Source organism: Puntigrus tetrazona, chromosome 1, assembly GCF_018831695.1.
Source record: "Puntigrus tetrazona isolate hp1 chromosome 1, ASM1883169v1, whole genome shotgun sequence".
Taxonomy (NCBI): domain Eukaryota; kingdom Metazoa; phylum Chordata; class Actinopteri; order Cypriniformes; family Cyprinidae; genus Puntigrus; species Puntigrus tetrazona.
In genome coordinates, this window is record NC_056699.1 from 16,945,925 (window position 1) to 16,964,602 (window position 18,678).

General features: G+C 36.1%; 1 long non-coding RNA gene across 1 annotated transcript in view; it reads left to right on the forward strand.

Moving 5' to 3' along the window:
• The window catches only part of LOC122350958, a 45,076-nt gene extending 27,077 nt beyond the window's left edge, over positions 1 to 17,999 (forward strand). Inside the window, exon 3 of the long non-coding RNA XR_006251660.1 lies at positions 17,280 to 17,999. This is a non-coding gene — a long non-coding RNA (uncharacterized LOC122350958). The remainder of the gene's footprint in view (positions 1 to 17,279) is intronic.
• The last annotated feature ends 679 nt before the right edge of the window (positions 18,000 to 18,678 follow it).

Sequence of the window (18,678 nt, forward strand, 5' to 3'; positions counted from 1 at the left end):
TAATTATTACATTATTATGCTTATATTTTTAAATAAATAATTCACTTATCACCTTGTTTTAACTTGTTGATTAAGGAATTAGATAGGCCTTCATTGTTGTCCGCTAAACTTCATTAAAATATGTATTTAGCACTGCCCCCTAGTGATGAGATGAATATTAATACCATGTAAAAAATGGGATATTTATTGCTTTAAATAGAGAAAAAAATATTTATGTAGAACATTCATTTTGTTATATTTTCAAATGATGTCTTATTGCGGTCCATTTAGCATCTCTGCACTGTGAGTTTACTCTGAAGTTGAAACACAAATGAAAAAAAAAAGCAATGAGGCTTCACTGTTGGCTGCCACTTTCAAATCGACTATTTTTTAGAACCTAGCCCTCACCCTGAGAGAGCCAAAAGAGCGAGCGAGAGGTAGAAAAAAACAGAAGGGCAACACAGAGGGAGTAGTGTAAGAAACAGAGGTGCAGCAGAGGCACTGCAACATAGTCTTTTAACCAGTAGAATCTGTCATTTGTGTGAAGTTTCTTTTTCTTTATTAGGTCGGTTTGGTAAAAACCCATTTGTTAATTGGTATATTAAGAATATTATTATATGGACCTACGGATGGGGAAAATACCAGCATATTTCGTCTAGCATATTGCAGGTTTTAAAATGAGTGATTCATTTGAAACAAAGAAAACTCATAAGATGGTGCTCATAGAGTGCAGGAGTACTGAACTGAGATGGTTTGAGTTGGTTGGTTGGTTGGTTGGGACTTGAATGGTTAAATACACACACAATGACTGTTTTTGCAAGTATCCTCATTCTCACCATAATGTATGTCTGTTTTACTCATATCATGATGTAAGATTTTGGTCATATCGCCCATCCCTACATAAACCTATTTCTATACATTTAATTATTTAACAGATGAGATTATACATTTTTTTATATTAACAAGAAAACAAGTAGATAGAAAAATAATAAAAAAGTGCTGTGCTGATGTTAGAGGGTCAAGTGTAGATGCAAGAGATGTGTCTTCAAGAAAAAGAGAAGTCTTTTTCTTTAAGATGGCTAAAGAACTAGCTGCTTGGATTGAGTTGGACAGGTCATTTAACCAGCAGAGAACAGTTAAGCCTGTGAAGGTGATTTTTTGCCACACACATACATAGTGAACATTTAACCAAAGCATAAACGCTTAAGAGCTTTGTCTTTAAATGCATTAAATTATGCTTTTTTTTCTTTTCCTTTCTTTTTTAACTCAATCATCTTGTTCTCGCCTCAAGTTTATTGAGTTGGGAGCTTTTAACATGCAGTGTTTGTACGGGGAATAATTTAGTCAGAGATCTGGGCAGGATCTTGTAATTTCTCTTCCATTATGTAAAAAATTCAGAAACTCGGGACATGGGGCTCTCGAGATAGAATTCAGCCTACAACAGCCGAAAAGAAAAGTGCATTTCTTTATTTTCTCTCTCTGACAAGGGCCTTAAATTCCCTGCAGTGCAATTTTGAATTCAAGCCATCCAGCACTTCAGCAAAAGCTTAAAAGTTTAAAATATTCCTTTTCATGATAGACTTTTTACAGGTTCTGTAGCTCTCACAGCTGGCAAGCTATATATTTAAGAACATGCTCTTCACACTTAAATGTATACAGTAATTATTGTCGTCTGGCACACAATACAGCTACTCCCATAGACACTTTACTGTCAGTAACATCTCAATGGTGTGGCAAACAATTGTTTTCAAATAGCACCCATAAAGTTCCAACTACCTGACAGATATCACTGAAATAAGTGCTGTGAGAAATCTCACACTTGTTTCTGTGACAGCTCTATACACTGTAAAGACCAAAAAAATTCTTACTGCAGCCTGAGCACGTAAGCCAGTTAGAAAACCAGATTCTGTTTATTATCTTCTACTTATTATCTGTAGCAAATTAGCTCAAAAATGACATATAAATGATTACAATTGATTAACTGCGATTATTTATGTCAGCTGCCAGTAGTAACTATAACTGTAAACTAACATCAACTAAAATGTTCATCCAGCTAATACATTTCATACCAACTTGTATAAACGTAGATTTTCATGGCCACAGAAAATAACTTTCTTACAGTATTAATCCATTAGGGCATGTAAGAAGACTGGAATGGTTAAAGGGACTTCGATTTACAAACTCATGTAATTTGTGCACAAAAGTTTTATTAACTAAGCTAACACATATCTAGTGTAACTAAACAACTGAACAAACTTACTCTCATGCATACATCCAAAGTTGAGTTAAAGCAGATGAGTGAAACCATTAGAGATTTCAGAGAACCAGTAAAAATTTTGTTTGGAAGAAATGGTATTTTACACATGCAACTGGATTGGGTGTTGACACTAATAGGTTTCATATTAAAACATGTACTATCATATAGTTCACAATACAATTTCATAGATACCAAACATGCCATAGGTGAGGTTATATTATATGATGATTCTATTAAAAGCTTGCATAAAACAGTATACAATGCAAAAAGGCAATGCAAAAACTGTAATAACATACACAATGATCAGGGGATATGCATGATACTGTAGAAAGGTCATAGGAAGGTTTGTCTGTGAATTAATGAAAGAAGTAATTTCCATTAGCAGTATGTGCCTGTCTCAAAGGGAATTAAGGAAGGAAGATTCTTTCTACTTTCAAGTTTATCTGGACTGGCTGAGGTGTCTTGGTTCTGGGGGTCATATACAGACATCCCGGCACCTAGTCTCATTGTTAGGTGAGAGGGTCTGTTGGATTATTTGTTAAATCTATGAATAATTGTGTTTCTGATTGATTCAAATTTACTGGGTTTTGGGATAGCACCGTCTGCTTGTTTAAGCAGGATAGTTCAACAAAAAATTGAAATTCTGTTATAATTTCCCTAACACTTATGTCATTCCAAACCCATAAGACCTCAATTTATGTACAGATATTTGTAATACTCTTCCATAACATTGTCAGTCCATTTGAAGACTAGATTTTTCCACATTTCAAAGATAAAAAAAAAACATATGAATCAAGCAGTTTAGTCTTCTGAAGAATGACATAATTGCTTTATATGATGAACAATTTAATTTAGACTTCTATTCATGCATAATACAGGACACTCACAAAGAGTACACCAAGGTATCAGATAATATTCTTTAATAATATTCGGTTCTGGGGTTGCCACCACATCAGGCACCAGAGACTACGGCCACACTGCTCTTTGTCTGGCTTGTCACCTAGGACCTGTTTGCCTTGGGAGACCCTACCAGGGGCATATAGCCCCGGACAACATAGCTCCTAGGGTCACTCAGGCACTCAAACCCCTCCACCATGTTAAGGTGGCGTTTGATAAAATTTGCATAGACATTTGATAAAATTTGCATAGACATTTATAATTTTGTTCCTAAAAAGGCAAGGCAAGCTTTATACAGCACGTATCATACACAATGATCAAAGTGCTTTTCATAAAAGTAATTCAAATAATTAGAAAAAAGGTAATACTTTATTTTAGGATCTTAATTTATTGAGAAAGTAGTAGTTAATAGTGAATAAGTTTGATCTATTCTAAATTGATAACTAAAGAAATAATCACAGCAATAAAAACAGGGAATTAATTTTTTTAAATGATTTAAGATAAAAATGGATTGCGTGTAAATATCAATATCCTTCTCATCCGGGATTCCTTTTTGTTTCCGCTCTCCATGCAAACAATTCAGTGTGTGAGTGAACTCTCCGAATGGCTTAAACTAAATTGTGAACAATTTATATCAATTCCATTGACACAAGGATTCATCAGTAATATTTTACTAGAGCACAGCAGTGTTTTACTGGTGCTTGTGTCTTAGCTACTCCCCTGGATATTTAGTTTAAATTTGAATAAAGTTTTGGCTTAGCTTATTTCTTTCTATATCTCTTACTGCTTTTTTCAGTCTCTCTTAGTCTCTCTCATACACACACACAAAACAGTCACAATTTGACCTGAAAAAGAGAAAGAAAAGAAAGAGTGGCATGGTGACGGTGGTCGATAAAATCACTTCTCTCTTGAGTCCTCAGTAAGTGAGTTGGCTCTCTCCCACTGCCCTGATGGCCAATCTCAGTGAAGCAGTACCCAGCAGTGTGTGTGTGTGTGTTTGTGATTCTGGATGCTGTCCATGTTGGGACCTTTATTATGACCAGCAATGGACTCAAACAAACACGCGCTCACACACACACACACACACAAATATCTCTGCACATCAGCACCCATCCTGTCCACAGCTGCCAGCGTTTACAAGGAGCGATTTTATGCTGCGCTATCGACCTTTAAACTTTTTCCATTTACACCCCACTCTCTCTTTTCAGAGACCTTGTCTTTAGTTTGGTTGGTCTCCTCTGCACATTACATATAGAGGCACTGCTAAGAGTACTTGTTTGTCAGTTCTGGTGATTGCTTCTGCCTTTTTTTCCATTAGAGTGCTGGTTCCTCTCTCTCTAAACCATGGTCCACAGACTCTCTGAACCTTTTTGCCTAGTTTTGTACAAACTGGAGCTGCAGAACTTTAGTTACTGGTGTCAGGCTTTGGAGGGAGAGCAAGGACTTAAGTCTCAAAGCCCATTAATCATAGAACTTAATTAAATCTGACTGTCCATTTTACATTCTTACAAAAAGCTTTAACACTTGATCAAGCTAAGGGCTTAAAGTATGCACTTTCAGAGCAGCCACACTGCAGTGTAATGTTAATTTCACCAAATTAACATTACATGGGAAAAATATGCATTCTTCATTGTGATAAGCAATGTACATGATGGCTGACCATAGTGCCTCACCGTATCATCTCTACGTCTCCTGTTTAGGTTTGTTTTACTGTGCTTTTTGAAACATCAAGAAACTCACTATTAGCAGCCTGCCCAGCACTCCTGGGTTTGTTTATAAGAAAACAAATGGAGCCGTTTCATTCAAGCAGTAGTCATGCGTAACTAATGTGCTTCCACAACCTGTTGCCTGCATCAGTCTGTCAGTGAATGCTCAGTGAATGTGCAGTGTGGAACCTTTTTTTGTAATATAACAGATATCGTTGAATATTTGAATGGTGTGATATATTGATATATTACATTTAATAATCTTTTTTTTACATCTTGGTTTAATCATCAAAGTTGGTAGAATTTAAAAGGTTAGTTCCTTCCTGCCAATAAATAAATATAAATAAATAAATAAAATAAAATAAACATCAATCACTCTCATCCCGCAAGATTTTTTATTCATCTTCAAAAGAATATATTTTTATTGAAACCTGAGAGATTTCTGTCCCTCTACTGAAAGTCCATGTAATCACAATTTTACACTTTAAGTTCATCAAGAGATCTCCATCCTCCAAACCGGCGCCCTTCTCTGGTTCATTGAAGGAGTACAACGGATTTCTTCTACAATGTACCCTCACCTTTGGGTTGCAAACGCAATATCGATCTACATTTGATTGGATACAAATCTGTGTAGTGCAACATAAGTTAAATATTTTTGTCAGTTCATCCAGAACAACCAGACGATTTTAAATATATAAGGTTAGAACTAGACTAGACTAGTATGCACACTGGACTACGTGCCACAAATTCAAATTTTCATAGGGTTTTGTGGACACTTGTAGAGCACTGTGATCCTGGTGTATTAATAACTGCATGGAGCCTGCAGGTAATACAAAAGAATTTTGATGAAAAACAAACCAAATCAGGCGTGTACGGATGCATAAAGTAATCAGCAGAAGTCATTGAGCAAATGAGGTTGTGATGGCTGAGTTGGTGTTAAACTCGCAATGCCTACTGAGAGTTGGCCTGTGAAGCAAGTGATCTGCACAGTCCAAGCTGGTATTTGTGATGCCTCATAACACACAAGTAAATACACACACAAAGAGAAACTGTAACGCAAAAGCAGCACCTTAAGACATGATTGATGGGACTCTCTGAAGAGCGTCTATTTACTTAGCAGACAGCTAACAGCTAATGTTTGATGACTGCCACCACACACACATCTTTAGCTGTCAATATGAGCTTCCGTGGTTGAGTGTAGACTGAAGTCTTATGCGAACAAATAGTGTGTGTGTGTGTGTGTGTGTGTCTACGTTCGTGTGTGCGTGTGTTCATTTATCTGTATGAGAAGCCTCGGGGGACTAGTTGAGGGAAAGCAACACAAATCATTAGCATTCTCAGAGAGATATAAAGCTGAAAAATTCAGGATTAACTCCCCAAGTGCTGACATGCTCTACTTCTGTCAACATGTTATAAAGTCACAGCAGACATTACATAAATCACTGCTCCACCGGTACTTAGACCAATAAACGCATTTACATAAATTAGCTTATTCATAATTCACCTTCATGACGCACACTGTCATCATATTAATGGTTGGTAGGTTCACTTACATAGAACTCGAACAGCTTTCACTTTAATTCATTCATGTTCTCTCTTCCTGGTTTATTCATCCATCCGTCCGTCCATTCATTCATCAACTTTACCGCCCACCTTGATGGAAAAATTACCATCAGCATAGCAGCTTTTGTGAAATCTTGCTGGTGAATCTTCATGTGGCCACAATCTTGGCTGGCCGGCAGTAAGTGAAGCAGAAAATTATATTTCAGAGCAATTTAAAGTTCCTCCCATGCATAGTTAATAAAACACTGCTTAGATATTTGATGACAGAGAATGCATGAGCCCAGATATAAGTGATGTAATCCACCAGCAGGACTCCATCAAGAATTTAATTTCATTTGAAAGTCCCGTAATGAAATGAGGCCTTGTGTTGTTGCATATGCAAATATTGGAAAAAAACGAGAGAAGTTATGCTTTAAATATGCAGTAAAATGAGCTGTTTCATGTAGGATCTCATTCTTGTTCAAGAAAATGCTTCTCATTTTTCCTCAACATCCATGTGTTTCCATGCATTAGTTTAAGGAATATTTCACTCAAAAACAAATGAATATTGAGCTTCAAGCTACAAAAAAATAATGAAGACATTGTAAAAATAATGAGATAAATTATTCCAAGTCTTCTAAAGAGGTGAAGAGATTCAATTGAGTTTTGCATTCACATATAAACATTGATCAGTTAGTCTAGATCACGTCAAATATATCAAGATGTGTAAAAACAAATCTCATTGGCTCCTGCTGAAGCCCAAAAGATAGCTGTTTCTCATGCAGCAAGCATACATGCTTGAACTGATGAAACAATTATCATTTTTATGTAATCTAACTCTTAGAGTCAGTGAGTTAACTTAAGAATTGGAGATAGTTTTGGACAGACCATGGTCAAAAGACAACCATCTAACAATAACTCCAGCTGTGTAATAATTATGTTGTAGTTTTGTTTGCTGTAGTAATTTTGACACAAGTTTGGATCCATGATTTCCTAACTTTTTTCTCCCTTTTTAAATATACATGCAAGACATATCCTTGCATTGGTGCTGACACAGATCTGTGTAAACTAACGGTGCCAAATCATTGAATTAAGTCTTTATTTAAATTTTCTTTCCATAGAAAAAGTATTATTAAAACTTCTTAACATTGAGGTTGAACCATTGATGACAGATGGAATATTCTGAAAATACTTTTCTGGACCTTGGCAGAATGCAAATATGAGCATTTTTTTTTATCTGGATAAGATAACTGATGGCTTTCCAGGTGTTTATGTACAGTAGAACAAAAGCAAAACAAGCAGCGTACTGACCCCGGCTTAAACACTCACACACATACTGTACACACACACACACACACACTGAGATAGGTTAACTCATCACCACTGAGGCCAAGGAGAGTCATGCATGTCTGGGCTGATGCGAAAGAAGCCAAATGGCCAGAGTGCTTATTATGAGTTCGAAATTACTCTAATGAAGGGGAAAGTGGTTTCCAAATGATGCTGTCCTCTCTGCAAAGGTTAAACTGATGATGAGGTTCTTCCACTGCACATTTGTATTAATTCCACTGTTACAGCGTTGTGTTGATGTGTGAATGCGTTCGATTTTCAAACTGTGCTGAAATTGCATTAATACAATGTGTCAGTCGGGGGCTTCTTAACATGGGTATATTTATAAACTCATGAATGATAACACACTACAGAATTCCTATTACTGTAGGATCCTCATTAGGGATCATGCATTACACATGAAGCAAGGGTACAGGTCTGTTGTGGCTACATATCTGGCAGCAGGCTAAAATTATAAAAATAAATGTAAAACAGCTACAGCTTTGAAAATTTTGAAAACCTTTAATACAACACGTATGCACTTAATAATGTGAACATCAATGTGTGTAATATTATTCCATCTGAAGTCTTGACATTATTTATTGTTTTTCCGTTTTACATTTATTCTACAATATCTATATCTATCTATATCTATATCTATATCTATATATATATATATATATATATATATATATATATATATATATATATATATATATATATTTATTTATTTATTTATTTTGTGCATCCTAATTACCCTTTAAATAATATATAGAATAACCTTTCAGTCTGTAATTTGCTAATTTGCTTGGGATTCTTTTATTTGATTTGTCAATCATCATTTAATTATTCAACTAAATTGTCAAAATGCATTCTATTTAATATTTCATTTGTATATTTTATTGTAATTATTTATTAAAAAGGTGTTCACTTATTAACAAATGATATCAATGTTGCATATATTCTGCAAAATCCTGCCCCAGATAACTGTCATTCTTGCAAGATGGTTGATAAGTAACCCGAAAATGTAGCATTCGTATATTAGCATAATAAAGTCTAGTGTAAAGTAATCATAAAATTCCTTAGCCAGTGCGTACCATGATGCCAACACCGTTACATAACTCTCCCATTACCTCTAGCCTATGATCTATTTTTACTGAATTTTACTCTGAATGAGAAATTCCCTCAGCACCTTGTTCATGCTGATCATGCACTAGCATATCCAAACCTGATCATAACTTTGAAGACTTAAGGAGATTCTGAGAGAATCAGATTAGTCTGAGAAAACAACTTGATATTGTCTATCGCCAGTACGAAGACTAAATTTCCTTTCTTCACATTGCATTCAGGCTTAATTGAGCAATTGAACTGCTCTTTTGAACTAGCGCTACAAGCTAATTAGACTGACCTTTCCAGTGAGCTACCTGATAAGTGTAAGGAAAGAGCTGTTTTACAAAACTGACTCTTCAAACAAAAAAAAAAAGCATTGGTACATGTTAATCACTACCTACACACCGGCCAGTGAAGAGTAGGCTAGACAAGAATTGAAGGTAATAGATATCACAAAAAAACACAACAACGACAACAACAAAAAACGGAAGCAAATATTACATTTTCACAGCAGTGAAGAAGGAGTAATAAGTTCAGCAAATCTCAAGGGGTGTAAGAACAATTTAAAGGTGAGGTATTCAGAAAGAGATAATTATCTCCCAGGAAGTAGAATTAAGTTTTGAAATTTCATGTCTCCCCAGGTCAGTATTGTAGAAAGTAGAGCACTGCATTATATTGTCGCTCCTGTAAATGTACCGCATTATGTTGCATCATTACGTTTTATGTAAAACTATGTGTTACTTTTTACTTAATTTTAGCTAAAGTAGAGTGATTTTTCATCTCCCTCTTCCAGAATGGCAGCTTGCCTTGCAGGCGTTTATACTACAAAGTAGTGCATTGATAGAGTGGAAAGGTGGGGAAAAAACACCAGACAATGGATCATTATATGATGCTTACTATGGTATTGCTTCAGACATGCTCAAGGTCAAGCTTTCAAGAGTTCTGATGAATGGATTGTGGGATTGAAATCAAAGTGTATATTAAGAAAAGCATAGCATGCTTAAATATTTCAGTAAGGGTTTTTTTTTTGCAAAAAGACATTTACACAACGAGATGGCCTAACTCTGCAGTTAAAACGCAAATATTTAGGAACTGAAAACTGATAAATATTATTACAATTTGAAATAACTCAATTGTGCAGCTTCATATTTTTGTGTAAGATTTTGATCCTGAGGTGTGGTGTGCCTGCTTTGATCTTTTTGTAACGTTTCTTCTATCTGTAGAAGTCTATGGAACACCAAATCCTTTAAGCTCAATATCTCAAAACCGCTCAGAATGCAGATAGAACCTTATCATTTCAAGGTGGCAAAATGCATACAACGCTCTCAATTGCATCGTTGCTAAATAAAAAAAAAAAAAACATTTACACAGTCACATCGCGGGCAGGTTTATCAAATGTTTTAATTAGTCCAATCATTAAAAACAATTGTGCCATCGGGCACCGGAATGAGGGCGACAGCAGCTGCATTAGATCATAATGATCGGTCAGGGATGCAAACAACTATACAAATGTTCTACTTATTGGCAGTCACACTTCTCTGGCTGTCATCTGAGAATATTCGTGCGTGCATGTATCTTTATGCTGAGTGATAATCAGACCGGCCTATCTCTCAGCGGTGTAAATTCCCACACCTCTGACAGACAGATACTCTTTACACATGCATACACACTCCTAATCTCCCTTCCCAGAAGGCCAGATCACAGAGCATAAATACACATGTACGTCCTAGCTGGAGATTGATGATGAATTGATGGTATGTTGTTGTCTTCTTGCATATTGCATAAGATTTTTTCAGCAAGTCCCCTCCGAGCCCCCCCCTTCTTCTCCCTCCTTGCGAGTCCCAGTTAGAAGCATATTAATCACCCTCCTCTCCTCTTCTCCTTCAGTGCAGCCTCTCAAATGCTATTAGCGCTGCCTGTCCTTCCTCGCTAGACTCTGTGCTGCTGTGATTGTGTAATCTATACATGTCATTAATGACAGCGGGAAATCTCGCCAAGTATGTGATGGGGTAAATGGAAGAAGATGATGGTTGACAAAAAAAGGAACATTTATATTGCGTTCGGGGCTGTGTTAAAATAGCAGTCTTTAAATGTGGCTGCGTCTCAGACACGTCATGTGCATTCATTATTTTCAGTTTCTTTTGTCTGTGTTAGGATTCTGTTTTGTAATCCCTCTCAAAAACGATCACTTGCCAAGCAGCAAATGTGGTTAAAATTTGGCTGGGTACTGTAAATAAAATGGCTTGCAACTCTTGTAAAATGATCTGTTTAGACATTTCTTGCTGGATCAAGGACAATCACCTTCGACTCAACCTGCTTGTGGTTTTCAACATCACTTCATTATAATATTACCATCCAGTCATGCGCGTCAACTCCTTAAAACTCCTTTAAACAGCCAGCAAGTTGTGATCGAGGATCAGCTGACTGTCCAGACCACATTGCTAAAACTGCCCGGACCTGCAGATTTGCTTTATACAGACCCTTCCTTTCAGAACATGCTTCGCAACTTCTTGTTACAGCTTTTGTTCTGCCCAGACTGGACTATTGCAATGCTCTCTTGGCAGGTCTTCCAGCCAGTTCTATCAAAACACGGCAGCAAGATTAATCTTTAACGAGCCGAAAAGAACACGCGTCACACCTCTGTTCATCGCATACAGTTCAAGGCATTATTGTTTGCCTACAAATCCACCGCTGGCTCTGTTCCCCTTTAACGACTTTTGCTTTAAATGGTCCCTCCTGGTGGAATGACCTCCCCGACTCTGAGCAACTGACTCCTTAGCTGTCTTCAAACAAAACACAAAATATAACCTTACTGTGTGTGCTGTTATACACACACACACACACATATGCTGTGTTTCCATGTTTTCTCTCCATAGACGTAAAGATTTTTAAACTGTACAGATTGTATGTGTTATTGTAATACACCTAAACCTACCCCTTACAGGAAACTAAAGCCATTTTTAGACAGGAGCCCGATACAAATACTCATTTTAGCAACAACAATAATAATAAAAAGTATTTTCTCCCTGTTTTGTTTTTTTTTTTACTATTTTTTAAACCGCATTATATCATTTTAAAGCCTTTATTTAGGGTATTTTATTTTGCTCTCAGGTATAAGCTCAAAATTTGCAGTACAGCAACTGACACAAATTTAATTAATTGTCACGTTTATGTTTATGTTTATGTCTAACCGTCTGTGCAACGTAAACACCATATAATCCCACATAAGCATAATAAATGATTTGCCCAATCTTCTGATTCCTTTGCACAGCTTTAAAAGTCATTAAATTAGCCTAATGGTTAAAACACTGTGTAGCGGCTGTGCTGACTGCACAATAATTAATGTGTTGTGTCTCTTCCCCATTCTCTGACATTTTCCTTTCTTGCGCTTCAAGTCAGCCAATTAAATTATTTACTCAAGACAAGACAATTAATCTGACTGATGAAAGATGTGACACGCTAATTCCTAATTACTAGAGTGTAAATACATGAAACTAATATAAAAAAGCAGTGTGTGGGGTGGGTTTTTGGATTTTGCGTTGATTCGAAACAACCAATCAGCAAACACAGTAATGTATAGCGCTCGCTCGGTGGACAGCGTCCATATCTTTACTGACTTTTGAGGCTTTCGCTGTCAGGTCTAATACCGACGAGCCCTTCCGAGACCACCTTTTCTGAACAGAGTCTTTTGTTTAAAACTGACACAAGCGCTTATAGCCCTGGGCTCTTTCTCTTTTTCTTGGCCACGCGCAATTAGAAGCGAGAATTTCTCCCCTCACCTCATGCAGCCCGATTTACACACATAATTACATTGTGTTAGCGGACCCTCGGGTATGGCAATCTTCCAGCTAAGCCACAGTCACTCCGGGCCACTGCTGTTGCTGGACCAAATCAAGACCTGTAATTTTTATTTGGGCATGAAACATTTACGGTAAATAAGAAACAGGGAAAGCTGGACTGGAGGGAGGGATACAGGGACCTTGGGCGGTCTCCTCAGCAGTGGGATGAATATTTGATCAGGGTGGTGTCAGGCCAGAGCCTGGCATCCTTGGCACAGGCTTATAAATCATAGGCAATCAGCGCAGTGGGGATGGTTCTGATGAATACTGATCGGCAGAGGTCACACTTACTGATTACGCTTCTGACAAATGCATGAATTTGTAGAACGTTTGGTCTTGCGAACCTATATCTGGAGCTACGTATAAGTAGTAATGCTATACTGTACGCATTCCTCCCTTTATAGTTAAACAGACGTCACATAATGTTTATAATGTACAAACATAGCACGTTAAAAAACAATACATAAATCACGGTACGTAAATGCTAACGATAATTACTATAATACATATTTACGGGTGCAGTAAATTCCAATTTGTTTACTTTCTGAATAAAGGTCAGTCTAAATGTTAGCTGTAATTTGAGAAAAAAAAAATATTATGCTTCAAAGTAAAACGTTCGTTGCCGGGATGTGAGCGTCTAATAAATAATACTGTATTATAATTTTTCCTTCTAACTCACAAATAGATTTATCAGCACAACTCTAGTATTTTTGTTTCAGCATCCCAATCTATCAAAAGTGCATCCCATTATTGCTGCATTTACAGTCTGATTGACAGGATAAGCATGGAGGTGTATGTAAATCAAGTTTATGAATTGTTGCGAGTCTTATGTCAGCTCCGCAGAGCCTTAAAGGCATTAGAATGCAGGAAGTCTGCCATCTGAGTTCATAAGCAGTTGATCTTTTCCTTTTTAATACAGTGCACATTTGGTTAGGAATCTAGCCAATAATACATTTCTTAATATTTGTGGCAAAGTGCTCACCTGTCTAGTTCTGACAAGGGCAAATTATCATTTTTGCGAATAAAAAACAACTTCATATTTCAAATAAAGCAATATACAGTGACTGTTGCTGAATGCAAACCATGTATTAAAACTAAAGTGGCCATGAATCGAGAAATCAAAATTTCCTTGATTTTTGACAGATCGTTGTACTATAAAGTATGCAGTAAATTTCAGAGCTCAAAACATCTCGGATAGTCCAAAACTTCTTTTATTGAAGCCAAGCTGGCAAAAACGTTATCGTTTTATAATGCGATGATGCAAATTTACTTGAAAGACATCGTTACATCATTATTATAAATGATGATGTGTTATAATTATAAATCACAAAGGGCCACCTTATAATACCCACTGACACTTGCTGGCTGTTTTAATTAATGTAGTTGATTAGTTCAGCAGGGTGAGAATAAAACAACAGGAGACTGTAAGTACTGATTGATGGAATGGACCGTAAGTGTGTGCCAAAGTAGGAAAGATTAAATGCAACGTATGCCAAACTACCATTCTACTTGTGTGCTTGTTAACAGGGACCTGACAAGTGCTGTGAATCAAAGTATTCATTTGTAACATTTCACTTTATCACTGGTTGCAATTAGTTCCATTTTACTTTGTGCAGTTCATATCCAAACGTCCAGGTGTGAAAACAAAGAAATAAATAGGATTTCCACGTGCTGACCAGAAGATGTGGGATGAAGGCTTATAGTCTTATAGTCAGTTTATTCAGCTTGTTGAAAGGTGCTCAAATTTAGTCAGAGAAGCAGACGTACATAAAGCACTATGTATTCTCTCTGGTGTTTTCTGTACGACTGTGTGCTGCGTTGAATGTCTATTACTGGTATGATATTGCATTATTATATTTCAGATACAGTTCTGCTCTAAATGGCAGTGATTGTCAGTATACAAGTCATTGATTATATAATATTTATAGGAAACACATTTTATTTCTCCTTGGGATCGAGAGGCTTTTAATAGATTCAAGCGTGATTGTATTTATTTATTTATTTATTTTTTACATTTAAAACATCTCTATGAAACTGTAAAAATTTAATGGCATCTTTAAAACGCCTATTTTTTCCCTTTCAATGCTGAAGCCTTATTTAAGCTGTCACCACGGTGTCTGTAGTTTGGCCTGAGGGTGCTTTACTCTTTGGTGTAAAGTCTATTGTTACACTGCATAAGCGCACTGCATGCAAGCATAAATACATACAAGTACATGTGAATATTTAATATCACTTACAATCATGCACTTATAAATTACCTCTTTTATTATAGAGCTTTTTCTGGATTCCAGGGTCATTTTTATCTTCCTGACGGCAATATTTATAGTTACATTATTACCCGTGCGGTTTCTTATGTTAAATACGTAAAGTTAACCAATTACTTCTATCAGTCAGGATACAATAGCACAAACAGTTTACAATAACAGCAAACTATAATATACTGTATGCAAATTTACATTTAAAAAATAACTTACAGGATAGTGTCGCAATATTAAAAAATAAAAATCTTTTGATATTTTTTAGTTACTAATTACTCACCCCCATGTTGTTTCAAACCCATAAGGCCTTTCTTCATCTTCAGAACACAAATGAAGATATTTTTCTAATGAAATCTGAGAGCTCTCTAAACCTACCTAGACAGAATTGTTGCAAAAAAATTTTTAAACAGCGTTGTTATTTTTTATTTAGAACGACATGGGGATGATTAATTAATGACATGTTTCATATTTGTTTAATGAAATATAGCTGTGAAATTAATCTACTATGTACACTGTTATTGAACGTTCTTGTTCGTGATTGATCAAGAGAAAATAAATCTGATGTAATGTCCGCGGAATCAAATCTAAATTCAATGCCACACATTGACACTCTTCATTCATTTTCATTCATTTCACTTTAATGTGCTTTATTACACTCTTACCCTAACTTTATCTCTAAACCTACCCTTCACAGAAAAAACAACAACAACAAAAACTTTCTGCATTCATTCATTCATTCAATCAATCAATAAGACAATTGGTCTCTCCATTATGTAGCGTATACCACACACACACACACATGATGTGTTTCCATGTTTTATGGCGTAGCGGCTTTTATACTGTACAGACTGTATGTGTTATTGTCCTACACCAACCCTACACCTAAACCTACCCATTACAGGAAAGCACTGCCATTTTTAGTTTTTTTAAAATATAAAATCCTGTATTTTTTATAAGCTTGTTTCCTCATAGGGACCTAAAAAGTGTCCCCACAAGGTCAACATTTACTAGTATTCCTATCCTTGTGGGGACATTCGGTCCCCATAACGTGATGAATACCAGGTGCACACACGCACGCACACGCACACAATAAACCCTGCCACAGTCATTGCTTTAAGGCAAAATATAAAAGTAAACCATGCACACAAAAGTCTGCAAATGCATTTTTTTCTTTGCATAATATTTGATACATAATGATTTTGTGGCCCATATACTGTATGATGATAGTGAGAATATTGATTACACATTTGAGGGGGTGGGTCAGAAGCACGTAACTATTTATATGGCCAAGAAGTAAGATGAAATTCTCATAGCTTGTAAAATGTAAATCAATATCTTTATAACAGTATAGCAGACTACTTACTAACAGTAAATGATATAATATCAGGTGTCGCTCTGTATCTCAGAATAGTATGTCTGTGTAGGTTAATATTTAAATGCATATGATTACATCTCTGTATTTCAAAACATACTGTATATTGCATTGCAATACAACGGTGACTGAGAGATAAATAAATAAAAGACTGATGAATCATATTTGGTACATCTGAACAAGGATTTTGGGATGAAAAAAAAGGATGACTAATTAAATTGCTTCAATTTAGCGAATCAGTTCATCTTGCGATATTAATAACAATATAAAAGTTCTGATTGTGTTTAATTTTACGAAAACCATTAAAGCTTTTACTGAGCAAAACCCTGAAGTTGGACGTTTTTACAATTATATCAAGAAGTATGATCTATTAATCAGAGGACAGACTGCATGCGGAACATTGTATACAGATGTCTTGCTGATCATTTAAAGGCCTTAGATTTATGTAGAAATCCTTATAATAAAGCAGGCTTTATAGGGTTTTAAGTTTATGTTGCTAGCATGTTCAAACATCTAGGCTTTGTTAAACGGATCAGTTAGAAAGGTGAATGGCAACATGCGTCATAATAATCATAAATGCTGAATGTGGCAAATGCAACCCAAAAGCCAATAGGATTTAGAGTCATAAATGTCGAAAAAACGAAATCTGTATCTTGGCATTTTTACTGAGAAATTCACATAAGAGTAATATGGACGGTTCTTTCTCTCAGACAAGTTGATGTTACGGAAAAGAAGACCTCATGGTATGACGGTGTATCTTCAGCCCTTAATGATAAGAGAGAGCTGGGCTGAACAAGAGCTGATGACAGACATCATGGAGGAGAGATGGAGGGTTGTTCAAAGGGATAACAATGTCCTCAACTAAACGTACACAGTGGCTGAAAACATCATTAAACTCTCTCTCTCTCTCTCTCTCTCTCTCTCTCTCTCTCTCTCTCTCTCTCTCTCTCTCTTTCTCTCTCCATCCATCTCCATCCATCCTTCTCTCCACAGCCCCCAGGCCAATTTTTTTTATGATGCTGTGCAGGACGAGTGTGCAAAGGTACCGGGTTGATCTCCTAAATGAAAAATCGATGGAACAGACGGCGTATTGAAGAGGAAAGACAGAATTTATCAGCGGCATATTAAGCAAGAGAGTGGTAATGTTGCGGAGATGCTTTTAAAGCAAATGCCTGCGCAGTAATGAATACAAATCCCTACCTCAAAAACACACCCAACCTCATTGAAAAACACTGATTATGTGTTGAGAATACCGATGTGTCTTTTTCTTATGTCCACAAGTTCATAAGAGGAAGAGTGGGCTGAAATCTACATGCAAAATAGAAGCGCATGCATCACTTATTCCCGCACTCTCTGTATTTACCTTGTTTTCCCTCCCTAGCCAGGCTAAAGAGTTTTAATTTGCAGATTGCATTAATATGGTAATGTATTAATCATATTTAATTAGAATCCTGTTTACAAAAGATGGGAGATCACTGTCTGCTTTCTGAGACCTCAACACAAGAAAGCAAACATATTATGGGATGCTTTAAAGCAATCGGTCTGCTAAAATAGCGGGTTTAAAACAGTTCAAATGTCTTAGGAAAATTGTGTAAGGGTAATCAAAACTTGATACTTTTTGCTCTAGTGGGATCGTTGATATTTCGCCAGTTTTCAGGAAAGTCACTTAACTTTTTTTTAACAGCATTTCCACACTTTGACCTTACATAAGTGTAAAACTGCTTTATTAATATATATATATATATATATATATATATATATATATATACTATATATATATATATATATATATGTAATTAGTTGTATTTTTTTACTAATTTTTTTATTTAATTTAATATGCTCCGTCAACTATCCATTTTTAAATATATATATTTAATATGTACAAGTCAGAATAAGCATATTGTTTGAATACTGCGTTACACCGAATGACCATGTAACATTATTTCGGACAAATGTCCATGTACATGACCCACCCATGGACATGACCTTGAAGTCTTAACCTTGTCTCTGGTATGAAAAGTTATCTGCAACCGCCTCTTGATCGATCAGAACAAATTCCAAGGAGAACACCTTTAAAACACTTCCTAAAACTAAATCCCCGTTTTTGAAGTGCCGTTTTTCTTTTTAACAGTTAAGAGCAGAAAAGAAATATCTTGAACTAATTGCATTATGCATTGACACGCGGAGACTACAGTTCCAAATGACTTTCCCAAAGAAATCTGTGTGGTTTAATGATCAAAACCTTTTCTGCGCATGCAAATGAATGTGTATTGGAGGGACTTTAAAGGAGCTGCATATCCCTAGTTACAAGGCACCCTGTTGCTTTCTGCATCCTTTTCAGGGCACTTCAGTTCTCTGATTTAGCTGTTTATTAATGACAGACATGTTTATT